Below are 13,858 nucleotides of genomic sequence, written 5' to 3'. Positions count from 1 at the left end.
TATCTATGTACTAAGAGGAGATAACATCTGAAGTCCTGGGAGCTGGAGTTTGCAGTTCTCCTAATCTCTCACTGGACTCATGTTGAGATTAATGAAGCTTAAATCTGCAGTTATTTATAGGAAATGAGCAAGAATTGGTTATCTAAGTAGGATTCACATGCTTCAGCTTCTCTCCCCAGCTTGTTGTGAGCCTGGTTCTGTATTACGGGATGTTTGAGGCTCCTAAGAATTATTGATAGACCAAAACAATTGCTGACAATGAGAAACTCCCTGAGGAGGGGTTGGTTGGTGTGTGAATGTAACATCAAGTGCCACATGGATTCACCTCATCCTGCCCAAGCACTGAGGTGTTACACCAGTGCAGTACAAGGAGGACCAGCAAGGGCTGGGCTGGGGCACACAGCAGATGTGTGTGGTGCCTGCAAGGGGGGCTGCTGTCCAGCTGTCGTCTTTCCAAGCTTGCCCTGTGCTCCAGCACTGCAGATGAGGGTTGTGTGGCTGACGTGTGGAAATCCGTGTGTGCAGAGATGGTTCTGTTCTTTTATCCCTTAGCAATGGCTTGTGCCACCTCTTCCTGAGCTGGAGGTAAATGTCAGACTCTGGCTTCTGGGGATAAGCTGATTTGTTTTAGGTGTTTGTCCTAGAAATGGTGGGTGTTGCCAAAGCTCCCCAAACATTCCTCTCAAAGAGCATGTGCATTGTGGGAGGGAGCAGTGACCTCCCCTCTTCAAGTAGCACACATCTGGAACTGTGTTCATAAAACAGCTGTGCTGAGCCCTGGAGGTGCTGGGAGCTGCCACCTAAGAAATCACACCCTGCTGTGACTTGAGATGAAACTCCTTTCTCTGGTGGTTACACATCTCACATTTCAGGGCTTAAAATGGGGCAAGGCCATAAATGGAACATTGTTGAACTTGGATGTCTGCCTTGGCCTGGAGCAAGGAGTAACTCAGAGGTGACACCGCTCACCTAAGTAGTAAGAGCTTAACAGAGTAATTTTTTTTCCCCTCCCCTTCCCCAGGAAGGTTTGCGGGGGATTTCTGGGGGAAATGGTTTGCCCTAAAATCAGGACATTTTTCCTTTGCAGGTGTGTGATAAATATAAACTGAGTAACCACAGCACTTAGCTGCTGACTTAAGGGCAATTATTTCTTTTTCATCTGGTGGAGGACAAACACCTCTCCTCACCGCATCAGTTTCTCATTTTCTGAGTCAATCTAAGATTTAAATTGTTTCCTGAGTGCTGATTTCAACAATCCAAGTTCCTCATAGCAAGTGTTCAGGGATATCTTGGGATATCTTTATTGTCTATACTGATGACTTAGAAGGGATCGCATCAGCAGACACAGGAACTTCTACTACATTTGAAACTAGGTGGTTTTTTGAATTTGAAAATATAATGTTTATATTAAAACCAATTTTTTTAATCTAAAAGAGAATTAAGATAAAAATGTTTATTGTTTTTACTCTGTAAATGTAGAGTCTTGGAAATCTCACTTCAAAGCATCTCTATTTCCATGAGCCGTAATCCATTAGAAGAAGAGCTAGTTACAACCATGATAATTATGTTACATGTAGGTTTATTAAATTTTCAAAAACCGTGCTTTGTTTAAATTAGGATGAAAACTCAGCACCTGAACTTTTAAAGAAGGCTTCTAAAATGAATTTTCTGAAACAAAAAGGAAAAGATGTGTTTGAATTGTAGCTTTTTATTTTGAGATCTAAGGGATCATAAAACAAAAAATAAGCTAAAAATAGGGAGCGAATATCAGCTCAAAATGAAAAGTGTGGCACTCTTGTCTTAAAAACAGCACTTTGCTGTTACCTTTTAAAAACAAACTTTTGTAACTTCTTGCTGTTACTCGTGTTGCTTTCTTGAGTTTTGATTTCTCTTGACCTGCTTTTCTGAGAGAACCTGGCTGTCAGGCTCTAACCTGCTGCAGTCCAGAGTAGTTATAACATTGTCTAACTGTGCTTCCAGGGAGCCATTCCTCTCTTTGATCTGGTTACAGCATCCCTAAGGCTTTTTTGTTGGGTTTTTTGGTCAGAACTGTGCTGTGTTCATCCCTCCATGATGTGTTCTCCATCCATCTGGTCTCTTCTCATTCTGATCTTCTCTCTGATAGAGGAAAAGGTCCCTTCTCCCCTCCCCCAACGTAACTCTTTTATGAGAAAAATTGTATTAATTTTTATTTCGAAGTTCTGCCTTGAGTGGCAGCAAGATTTGGAACTGCATTCATAAAGTGAGGCCAGGGGCTGCTGGCAAAATGCTTTTACCATTGCTTTTGCTCCAGTGGACTGGAAATTATGGCTTGAACAGATGGAAAATATAGGATATACGGGTCAGAACAGAAGAAACAGACATGCAAAACAGCCAAAAGTAAAAAATTACTCATCACTACTGAATATTTTTGGTTTCAGAACTATTATGTTCAGAGTAAACCTTATCCCCTTTCTAACAGGAAATTGTCTTCAAGGGGAGCCTTCTAGAAACTGCTGAGTACTAAAAGATGTTGGGAAAGGTACCTTTGGTTTTTATCTTGTGCTGTTGTTCTGCACAAGGGAAGATTTAGAGGAGTGAACATGAAACTGATGGACTGCTTTTAATTTCGTGAAAGAGTTGGACCATAAGAGCCAAGGTCTAGGTTTTGTTTTTTAATGAGCTAGGGAAATTAAAAATATTTGTCTTGACTCTGTATGGGTGTGAGAGAGAGGAAAGGAAGGAGATAAAATATAGATGGTGGGTAAATATGGAATATTGCTGTAGGTTGAAAGCTTCAACTGGAGCACTGGGCCTTTGGAAACGGAGTAATTTCTCAGCTTCATTCAGCACTTGCTTCCCCTTTTTCACCTTCTTCTCACCTTCCCATGTGCTGCTGGCCAGGGAAGGCTGAAGGCTCTTCCTTCCCATCATGGGTGCTGAAAGTTCCTGAAGTTCATAGAAAATATCCCAGTCTGTTGTGTTTTGCTTTTTTTGCTCCAATTTCATGATACACATATTGGAAACTGAAACTACAGTGAGAACTTTATTTGAAGTGTTTTGCTGAGAAAGGAAAACACGAAGTATAATTTCATGTCAGTCCTTCCAAATGCTTTCAGCAGTTCAGGCCTCAGAGCTCTGCTGTTACACAATTCCAATTCCTGTTTGCAGCAGTTCCTGCTGGTTATTAACTCTGTGCTGTTACAGACATTACAGTCAATTTGTGCAGGGGTGCCGGTGTTTCCCAAAGTTAGGAACAGGAGTTTTCTGAATCCACGCTGTAGGTACAGTTCTGGTTTTTATTAGCTTTTTTTAGGCTTTGCTGGGCCTAATAAACATAACCTTCTATTTTGTTTTAAAGTCAACAGGATTGATACTTTCTGCTTGCAGCCTTTTAAATTTGTTTTCCTATTTCTGGAGATGAATCAGCAAAAAAATTATAGAGCTAGAATTGCCTTAAGCTACTGAGTGTCAGCCCTAGAAATATTCATCAGTGAAAAAAGCAGGAGCTTTTTTTTTTTTTTTTTTTTTTACAGTTATTCAATTTATAATTATATTTAGTGAATCCTGTGTGAGGAAATGACTGAAGGTTGTAACAGAAGCTTGTAAACCTCAAATAGTTGGGGAAAGTAAGGGTTTTTTTTATAAACTCTCTGCTATTTCTTCATTTGTAAACCTGAGTTGGGGGTTGGACATCTGTAGGTACCAGTTTTATAAACGATTGAGAGGCTTTGTGATTTCCCTCTGGTATTTTTAATATCTTCTTTCTGATGATAAGTGTGGGAATACAGGGACTGGAGTGAAATTGTGGTAGTGAATAAGCAGTGCTTATTGATAATTGGGAAAATTTTCCCCAAAAGGCCCCTAGAGTTTATGGTACATGAACTTCTCTTATTTGCTGTTTTATCTAACAATCAATCGATAATAATCCAGCAAACATGAAAAGGGCTGCATAAGTACATGAGGGGGAGCAGAGTGGAGATCATTAGCACTCAATTTATACAGCAAGGAAATCTGAACAAGACTGGCATTTTATCAAATTGTTTGTGTGTTCTTCTGGTGCTGGGCTAAATCAAATCTTATTCTTAGTGCTGAACCAAATCATATTTAAGTAGCAGAAACAATCAGGGAGTAAGTGGTGATCAGGAAGGTTACCAGCCACATAAACTCTGTGATGAGATGGGCTTTTCCCTAGGCTGTAGATGATGTAGCTGTTTCATGGTACCCCAACCCTGAGTTTGTAGCTCCTCTGCCAGACTGAGAAGAGCCCTATTGTACATCTTTTACTCTTCCTTCTATAGCTCTGGTTCTGTCGATTAAACAGCTCCTTCCACATCCTGGTTTGAACAGCTTCTAAAATCTTCTCATAAATGATTCCCCCCCCCCCTTCTAACTGATCTCGTGGCCTACTTTGGCCAGTTTAAAACCTATGAGAAAACTAAAATATCTCTGTTTCTTCTGAAATACAACCTCTACATTTCAGCGTTTTCACTGCTCAGTCCTGATGTAAAAATGAGGTTGAGGTAAGCAGGAGTTAGGCACTGTAACCTAAGAAGGTGAAAGTCCTGTGTCTTCATTGCTTCATCATAATAAATGTTCTCTGCCAATGTGAGCTGGCACAGCGCTGGCCTTCCTGCAGCAGGGCTGAGGGGCAATCACCCCTCTGCTGCTGCCAGGGGAAAGGCTTCTCCAGCAGACTCCTGGGTTTTCTGCTGTGTTCAGCACACTGTATGAGCAGGAATTAACTTTCATAGCCTGTTTATGAGGTAGTCAAGCAAATATAATTTTCTCCATCTTATGGGTGGCAAAATAGCTTTCCTGCTTTCCTAAGTGACTTGCTAATGGCCCAAAATTGTCAGTGGCAGTGTGGAGACAAGTGCTTAAGAACTATTGACTTCTAGGGCACTCTATTACCTCCTGTTGCACTTGCAGATTATAGTAAGAAGAAAATAGTTCCTTCTGTTAAAATTATTCCAGTTAACATCCTCTGCCTTGAGAATCAACTCACGTTGACTGAGCCGGTGTCAGAAAACTGAGAGACAGATCCAGCAAACCATTACTCACATGAGTGGCCTTTGCAGCCGGCTGTTATTTCTGGTTTATTGCCTTGCAGCAGGACCCAGGAGCTGCAGTTGCACTCCAAGGCCTCTTATCCTCCTCTCAAATCCATCGCAGAGCCTGATCCAGCCTGGGCAAGGCGTGGTTGGGCCACCGATGGATTGAAGCAGTGTGAGCAGTGCATGGGGTGCTCTGCTAGCAGGCACTGGGGTGACTGGGGTGACTGCCTGCCCTCGGGGTCCCTGCGCTGCAGGGTCGCTGTCCCAGTCTCGCAGGCAGAGACTGGACAGGTTTATCTTGCTTGTCCTGCTGCAAGGGCTCCGTTTGCCTCCGTTCCGCTCCTGATCACTTGGAAACTACAAACCTTACAGGAATGGGAGCCCTTTGACACTGAAGCTGCGCTGGTTGGGATTGCACTTCTGGCTTGCTGATCTAGCACTTCAGAATTATTGTTCTGCTGCATTCTGGAGACACTGTAAGATTTAGCCAGGGAAAACTATTTTTTCAATATAACTCATTAATTTAGGGAGCTGAAGAACATTAGCAGAAAGTCAACTTAACCTGTATTTCCCAGCTATAATCAAGTTTGATTTGTTGTTGTTGGTGTTTTGTTTAGAAATGGGGAGGTTTGGGGTACTAAAAATCCCCCAGTTTATGGAATCGGTGTCTGAGTGTTTATTTTCTTCCCACGGAAGTGCTTAGTTCTCAGTGGAGAACACATTAGCAGCTCCTTTGTAGTAAGAAATGGAGCAATATGAAAGAGGGCTGTCAGGGCCTGCTGGGTAAAGGCAAGACGGATGGTAAGGGTGATTGGCACTGACAGGGTGTGAGCTGCCGTGTTTGCAGGTGCTGCTCCTGCCATCCATCACACTTGGCCCTGATTGTGGAGATGTCAGCGGGATGCGCTCAAATCCCGGCTGGCTGATGGAGGGGAGCGGGCAGGAGGGAGGGGCTGGCCAAGGGCAGTGGCTGGAGGTGTGCGAGCACAGATAACGAGGCGTCAAACACTGGGGCTTGAGATAACACACAGGGCTCTGCTGTGCACACACTGCCCCAGAGCTGTTTGATCTGCGCGAGGATTTCTCACTGTTGTATCAGCACCGGGGGATTACACATCCAGCACATGATGAACATGTCCATTCCAGTTCCTTGCACTTTCCTAGTTACTGCTGACAAGTTCAGGAGCTCTCTTTTTATCTATATTTTGGTGCCTGAGCATGTAGAACATTCTTGTAAAACTCTGGGTCAAAGAACTTCCTTTCTCTTCCTCTGATATTCTAGTAAAACATGAAATCTCATCCAGGTAAGGATTTTTCCTGTTTCCAAAGTACTTTTAAAAATAAAGGCTAAGTACACTGAGGAATAAGACATTTAATGGGAGGGAAAGTACTGTTTGATTTGAAATTATTGAAATAATTTGACTTTTCAGTGCTGCTTTCACATTTTTTAAGGGTAACATTTATCCAGGATGAACACACTCATATGAAATGCATCAGGCAATCTCAAAGTGTATTTTTGATCACAAAAAAATAGGAACGTTAGTTTCCCACTTCTAATGGCAAATCTGAATTCTTTTAGATTTTTAAGGTTTTTACTTAAACAGATCTGACAGATCCTTGTAACATCTGTGTGTAAAGCTGTGGTAATAAATGATCTTGTCACTTTATCAGATGCCAGTTTGCACAGCATCAGTCACTTTTCAGAACAGTTTTCTCTCTGCTGGTCCCTCCTGGAGCCCGTCCTGCCCGGTGTTCACAGCCCTGAGCAGTGTCTCACACCACAGCACCGTGTCCTGCAGTGAGCCCTGACTCCCTGATTAGCTGCACCTCTGTCTCCTGCCTTTGCACCCCTCAGTGCTGGTTCTATTTCCCAGCTTACTGCTCTGTAGTGTTTGTCACCTCTCTTTTTCCAGGCTGCTACATCCACACCCCCTTCCCATGGCTTGGAATTCCTATGGGAGTGGAGGGAAGGGGAGCTGCTGCTACAGAATCAGTGTTGGTGCTGGTTGATCTCTTCACCCCCATCACAGAGAATACCAACAATAAATAACCTAGGGTAGATAGTTCATTGCACAGAGTCATTGATCTGTATTATAGTAGATAGAATCTGATCTAAATCTATCACAAAATGGTGAAACTGAACCCTGGCTGCCAATGCAGAAGTTTTGCTTTCAGGATACCAGAACTGCGCATGTTGGACATCATTGGCCAAACTGATGTGGCCCTTGAGCACTTAGTGCAGCGTATAATCCACGGTGGGTGTCCTTAGGAGCTTCATTTCTGAAACCCAGGATCAGTGATCCCCTTATGTACATATTTAGTGGCAATAGTACAGGGTAGAGTTTGTGTTCAGCGTTGGAAGGTGACACATCTAGAGCCTGCGTCCAAACCCGAGCGCTGTTTTGTTTGCATCAGTTGTTTGTTGAGTGCTCTTAGAGTAAAGGCTGTTACATTCTCCTGTTCTCCAGGAACAAGAGGGCAATTCTGCCGTGTTCCAACGATGACAGCGTGCTGGGTTTGGTGCCACGTGAGCAGTGCTGGGCACAAACCTCAGCCTGTGCGAGTGGCCGTGCTTGGCTGCACTAAAGTCAGAGAACTGAGCTCACAAAATCTGCTGTAGCCACTTGAGTGGCTCTCTGACCTGTCCCTGTGGTTGTGCACTTGGCTGATGTAAGCAGGACAGACATCTGCTCTGAAGTAAATGGAGGGACACTTTATTTCCCTACTTATTTTTAATTGTGGTCTACCTGTTCCTTCCTCAGCTGTGCCTGGTGAACTCTGGTGCATTGTGCTGTGTAAAGGCTTATCAACAAAGAGATACCTCTTCATAAACCTTTAGATCTAATGCCTGAAAGCTCTGAAGGGTTTGGGTTTGAGGATTGTCATCCTTTTGAGGAATTGTCTATTGTAGGTATTCATTACTCAGGCTAACAGATACTGAAAATGGCTTTAAATCACCTGCTGAGTTTTTCCTTGCTTGTTTGCTTTATTTATTATTTTATTTCAGGGATAGGATTCTGAACTTTTAGAGCTCATCTATGAAGGCTTTTTTTCCCTCTGCAGCTAGAAGTGCTAACTGACTTTGATTTATCAAATAAAAATAAATTAATGCTATGTTGAGAGACCCTTTCTAAACCATGTCTGCATTCTAGATTTAGCTGAGACAGTAATTGCTTTGCCAGTCTGTAGTTTGGAGCAGTCTGTAAACCCTGAAAGAAAAATGTCAGTCATCAGCAGCTGAAGCCATTGTTTGTGGAGAAATTTGAATGCTCCCACTGTAGTTCAGAGAGGTGTTTAAATAACCATCAGCCCTTCAGTGGGAGGGGGAAGGAGGGGAGCTGTGGGTGTGTGCGTTGCTGAGAGAGAAAGGAGCTGCAGCCAAGAGAATAAACACCAAAGCTGCTGCAAGGAACAACATAAACTTGTGACAGAGTTTCAGCAAGAGCAGCTGTTGTATGGGCCTCTTGCATTTGTCCTGGCTCTCTTGGGCTGAAACACCTCCTTGTGGTAATGCAGCCTCTCCTCCAGGCCCATTCCCAGCTCTGGCACGGGGGCTGGAGAAGCAGAAACAGCTCCTTTGGGAGCCAGACTCAGCACTGCAGGGTGATGCTCTTGGGCCAGGGGAGGCACAGAGAGAAGGGGCAAAGCTGGGATCTCCCCCTCCACGCAGACAGGGGCTGCCTGAAGGGGCTGGGCTGTAGCACTGGATCCAGTGCGAGTTCTGGTGGTTTTGATTAATTTTCAAAGCCTACAAAAAGCTCTCAAAAAGCAGCTTGTTTGTGACCATACAGATGTTCAGCCCTCACTGAAACGTGGTAAAGAAACCAAGCTCTAGGACCCAACACCTCTGCAGTGACTGGGAGCTTACTTTGGGGCATGCAGGGTCCTGTGCAGGTTGGCAAGTTTCAGGAATTTACTGTAAGTTTCCCAGTATCTCTTAACAAAGAAGGAATGGTGGGGATTTCCTTTATTCTGTTATTCTACCTTCTCGACCCTTTTGTTAGAGGGAATATATTATTTCAGTTAAAAATTCCCAAAGTGAGATATCTGCAGAGAAAAGTTTTATGCATGGCTTTGAGATCTTGTAATAATTAGGTGGATAAAACAACTTGGAATGCCTGAAAAATCTCATTATTTAGCTAGAGATGTTTAGGCTTTCTTAATCACCTAGAGCTGGTGATACTTTTCAGCTCTGAGGGAAGATAGGAAGTGCTTGGCTGTGCACTTTTTGGAAAATAGACTTCAAATCTCAGTTTGGGAAGGTTTTAAAATAGTAAGCTGTTCACCACAGGCTTGCAAATGGCTGAACTAGGACCTGGCTGAATAAATAAGTTGGCTGCAGGGAAAGAATTGAAAAAGGAGGAGGGAAGAAAGAAGGGCATTCCCCAAGATAAATTAACATCTGTGAAATAAGACACTTCTAAATGTATGCTAATGGCCTAAATGTTTCCATATTCAATTAAGTAATAAGTCCCAAGTTGGCAATATCATCCCAAAACATTCATTTACCAAGCCAGGGCTCCACTGGGAGAGCAGAGGCACCATAATGAACTGATGTGGGCAGTAGGACATGATAATGCCTACTTCAGAGGGAATTACCGCTTTCAAAATGCAATTTACAACAAGAATTTAGTTGTTAGAAGAGTTTTTTCCCTCTTCATTATGACAGTGTAATTATGACTCCAGTGGCTCAGATTAATTTTGAGAGGAGTGAGTTACCAAAGCTTTTGTACTGAGTGTTCTCAGGCACTTTGAGTACAGGACTGAGGGCTGTTCTCTGATAAATAATAACCAAGTGGAAGTTCACATAGACAGCAGCCTCCTTGCAGCTGATCTCATCCTCCTTCACTCTGTCCCACCTACAGTGGGCTTCATGTGCCTTTTTTTCTTGCTGTGTATTATTATTTATCAGTTTGATTTAAAAATCAGGCCAGTTTGACAGTAACTCTAACGAGCTCTGACACAGTGTTTACAGATGTTGATTTCCAGATGTTGATGCAGCTGTAGAGAACAGCCAGTGTCACCTGAAAAGCTGTCATGTGTGTAGAGCTGTCTGTGTGGCTGGTGGCTGCTTGTCACTGGGTGTAGGAGTACTGGCCACTGTGAACAGACTGAATTTTCTGGAGCCACTTCTTCAGAACAAGTGGCTCAGTCCCTGTGGAATTGCTTCCAGAACTACATATAGATGCTGTGAAGGATGCTTCCAGGGGCTACTCAAAGCCACAAGCAATGTATGAAGTCATTGTCTGGGTGACAGTCTTTCACTTCAGCCTCTGAACATGAACGAGTGCATTTGAGCACGGAAACAATCCTTGATGTTTTGTGCTCCTCTGGCTGTGTTCAGGTTTTTGTTTGTGTTTTCAGGCCAGCCAGGCACTCTTGGAACTGCTCTGAACAGACTCAATGTTTGTTTTTCTTCCTCCACTGTCTTAGGAAGAGCTTGTAAGGATGGCACTTGGCAGAGATTGCTCTGGCCTTGTCAGACAGAAAGTGGCTGGGTGTAATGTGCTTTTTTCATCTCTCTGAGAGGCACCAAGAGATTGACTGTACATTTGTTTCTTAAGACAGTATTGGCAAAATCTTTTTCAATTATGGCAAACTTCTCATTTTCACAGTGTGGCAGACCTGGCTTTTTCCAGCAGCTGAGCTGGGTGTGCTGGAGCCTGCAAAGACGGCTCAGGTGAAACAGAGCTCTCTGCTCTGGTGAGGCATTTTGTACCAGCCTGAAATAAACAGCTCCAATGGAATGCGAGTCCTTCGTGCACCGCTGGCACTGTCACAGTCTGACAGTGACTGACATCTCCCTGAGCAGGGCGAGGATGCAGGAAGTCATTCAGATCACAGCTCGTCACTGATGGGTGTTCGTTTCCACAGGTGGCTGCAATACCACATGAAAGTCAGGGACTGGTAACTCTGAAACCATGCCAGGGACGTCTCCTGATGGCTCTGGATGTCACTTGAAAAAAAAAAACCCCAAAACAAAACAAACTGCATGTATGTAGAATTCGTTCCTAGAGGTGCTGACAAGAAACTTCAGTAGTCAAAGCTGATGTTCCTTGCAGGACTCCCTGAATATGCTGCTGAATGTGCCAGGAGGCTTTGGAAAAACTAGAAATGATGAGTATGGGGTTATCTGATGATTTGTATTGTTTAAAACTGAGTAAATGCTAAGGCAGAAAAAAAATAGATCAGAAGGAGTTTTGCACTTACAAGATTGATTTTATCTTTAGGTTTCATAGTCTTTTACAAAAAAATCTCTGACTGCATTTTGCAGTCAAGTGAGCTGAAGCAAGAAAGAAAAGTGAGGCTGAATTGCCCGGTGTCTACAGGAGAGTTGATCAGTGGTACTGGGATCTCACAGCCCCGTTTGCTGTATTAAACACACGGGCAGGGTTTGAAGATAGGTCAGACAATACAGGGGAACAGCGAGGGAGGAATTTTTTCTCCTTTTGTGATTTAATAGACTCTCTTGCTCTGTTTGCCCTCTGAGGGAGCCAATAGATTTAATATCCAATTTCTCTCATCTGCTATCAGAATGCAAATGTGATGGCAGATGAATATACTTTCAAGAATACTTAACCTAATGGGCATGTAAAGCCTGGTAATTATCAGTTGTTTGTCTCCTCTTGGATAATGGTTTTCAGTAATAGGCACGTACCACACACTGAGATCTTGGTGTGGGCCAGGGACAGATTCCAGCACAGCTTCTCCTGCTCTGGCAGTGGAAACAAACAAGGAAATGCAACGCACTCATTGCATTTGTTCCATTTTCAGATCCCTGTGAATACCAATTGGAATACCAGGTTAATAACCAAAATGAGCATTTAATCCACCTTTGATCCAGCACGTGTAGCAACAGTGACAGGCTGTCCATGTTGTATGTGCCACGCAGGCAGGAATGTTGACAGAGCAGGCAGGGCTTTGTGGCTGATACAGAAAGGATACAAAACCTTCAGTTTCTGACCCTCCCAAGCCCCATCTTGTATGGAAAAGAAGCAAACAAGAAAAAGAACTCAGGTTCATTAGTCTCAAATTTGATAACAGTGATAAAAGATTAAAAAAAAAGATAATGGAACAGCAACAGACAAAGTAGAAGTTGAGGCATCATCTTGCTCCCTAACTGCACCACGTTAAAGCCATTTGGAGCAATGAGCTGTAGTGGCCTGAGCTGGACTGGGAATAAATGCAGCAATTTGTTGTATTTCATAATACATGTTTTCATTAAGACCGCCCTACTGTGCCACCATTTTTTGAGACTTTGTTTCTCCTCTGTGGACTGAAGTACTTCAGCAGAGCTCAGATGTGGACTGATAAAGCTGTTAGCAATCATACGTATTCTCCAAAGTGAGAGCAAATAACAAACTGCTTTCTCCTAGGGCTGAGGTCCCACGAGCAGGGACAGAGTGGAGAAAGGGGGCTCAGAGATGCTGTGCTAGTGAAGGCTTCTTCCAGAAGCAGCCCGTGCAGGGGTTGCAGTGCAGGTTTGGGCCAGACTGAGTGGAGCTCACACTGGGCAGAGCTGGCTCCACTGCGGAGTCGCAGGGTGGTCACCACCCTCCTGCTCACACACATTCCTGGAGCACAGGACTGAGTCTGACTGACAGGACTGCCTGCCCAAGCTCCCAGGGATGGGTGAGGTGGTGCTGAAACTGCAGAGCTGCTGCTTTTGAGTCAGGTTTTCTCTCCTTAAAGCTCCAGCTGTGAGGGGTTTATGAAAAGAGAGGCTATATTTTGTTTTTGTAGACATTTCTGGGGACTGCAGCGTTCTACCTGGGGCTGCGTGACAGTCTAAGAGGTGTGAAATTTCTCCCTGGCATTAGAAATACAAAAGAAAAGTCACAGCCATCGCTTCAGTTTGAACCTTGGCAATGAAGGGACGTCCCATGGAGTGTTCCCTGGGAGGGTCAGGCTGTCAGCCTGAGCAGGGAATGGCTCTGGCAGCCACTCACTGATGCTTGTGCAAGAACTGCTGCAGAGGAAGGCTGGGAGCTGTGTGGTGCTTCGTGTCAGGGTTTCTTTGCAATGCAAGAGGGATTCATTTTGTCTAAAAGGAGCTAGAAAGTCTAATTGAGCCCGTAAATGTAACTCCCCCACGACTCTCTTAAAAGTTAGGTGCAGTAATCATGGATTTTTCAACTGAGCAATACAAAGTTGAAAATGAGTTTTTAAACACACTGCAAAATGTGTTTTAAAAGCTCTATTTTCTGAGTGATTAGCTCTCACTAAATCTGTGTGGCAGCATACGATCAGTAACAAGCCCAGCTCGATTAGAATCCTCTCTTATTTATGACTGACCAATATAGACTCAGCTGTCATCACTTCACTCTTACAATCTGTTTTCTAAATAAAATCACAACTTAACCATATGCTTGACAGAATTATGTAGCAGCTTTAGTGTGTTTATTTTTCACTCTGCTGTGTACATCAGTCCACACTCAGTTTGAAAGTCTGTTCTTTATTGCTGTTGTAAACTCAGCTGGGCCATTCATAGCCCGTGGGTATTCAGAGAACAGGAGTTTAGAGTCACATTTGTCCAATGATGCTGCAGAGGAGGCAGCATTCAAAATCCTTGAAAGATGCATTGCCCTTCCTTCACAACAATTACAGTTTAAAGGTCTGAGATTTAGAGGAAATTGTTTGATGTACCTGTCTCTTTTTTTCCCCTCTTATTGGCAATCAGTATTTCTTACAGGATGAAACAGGAGCAAGTTGTTCAGATGTTGGGCTTCTCTTTGGCTTGGCCAGTGTACAAGCAGAGGCTGGGTACCTGTGCCACAATCATTTAATCTGTGCAGAATGTTATCAGCTGTTTGGGGAATTAA

General features: G+C 43.6%; 1 protein-coding gene across 1 annotated transcript in view; it reads left to right on the top strand.

The window, feature by feature from the left end:
- Nucleotides 1-13,858, top strand: part of TMEM132D (transmembrane protein 132D) — a 208,292-nt gene that overhangs the window by 51,564 nt on the left and 142,870 nt on the right. The window lies entirely within an intron of this gene.

This window comes from Corvus hawaiiensis, chromosome 18 (assembly GCF_020740725.1).
Source record: "Corvus hawaiiensis isolate bCorHaw1 chromosome 18, bCorHaw1.pri.cur, whole genome shotgun sequence".
Lineage (NCBI taxonomy): Eukaryota > Metazoa > Chordata > Aves > Passeriformes > Corvidae > Corvus > Corvus hawaiiensis.
The sequence above is the reverse complement of the archived record's forward strand: the minus strand, read 5'-3'. Positions and strand labels throughout refer to the sequence as shown.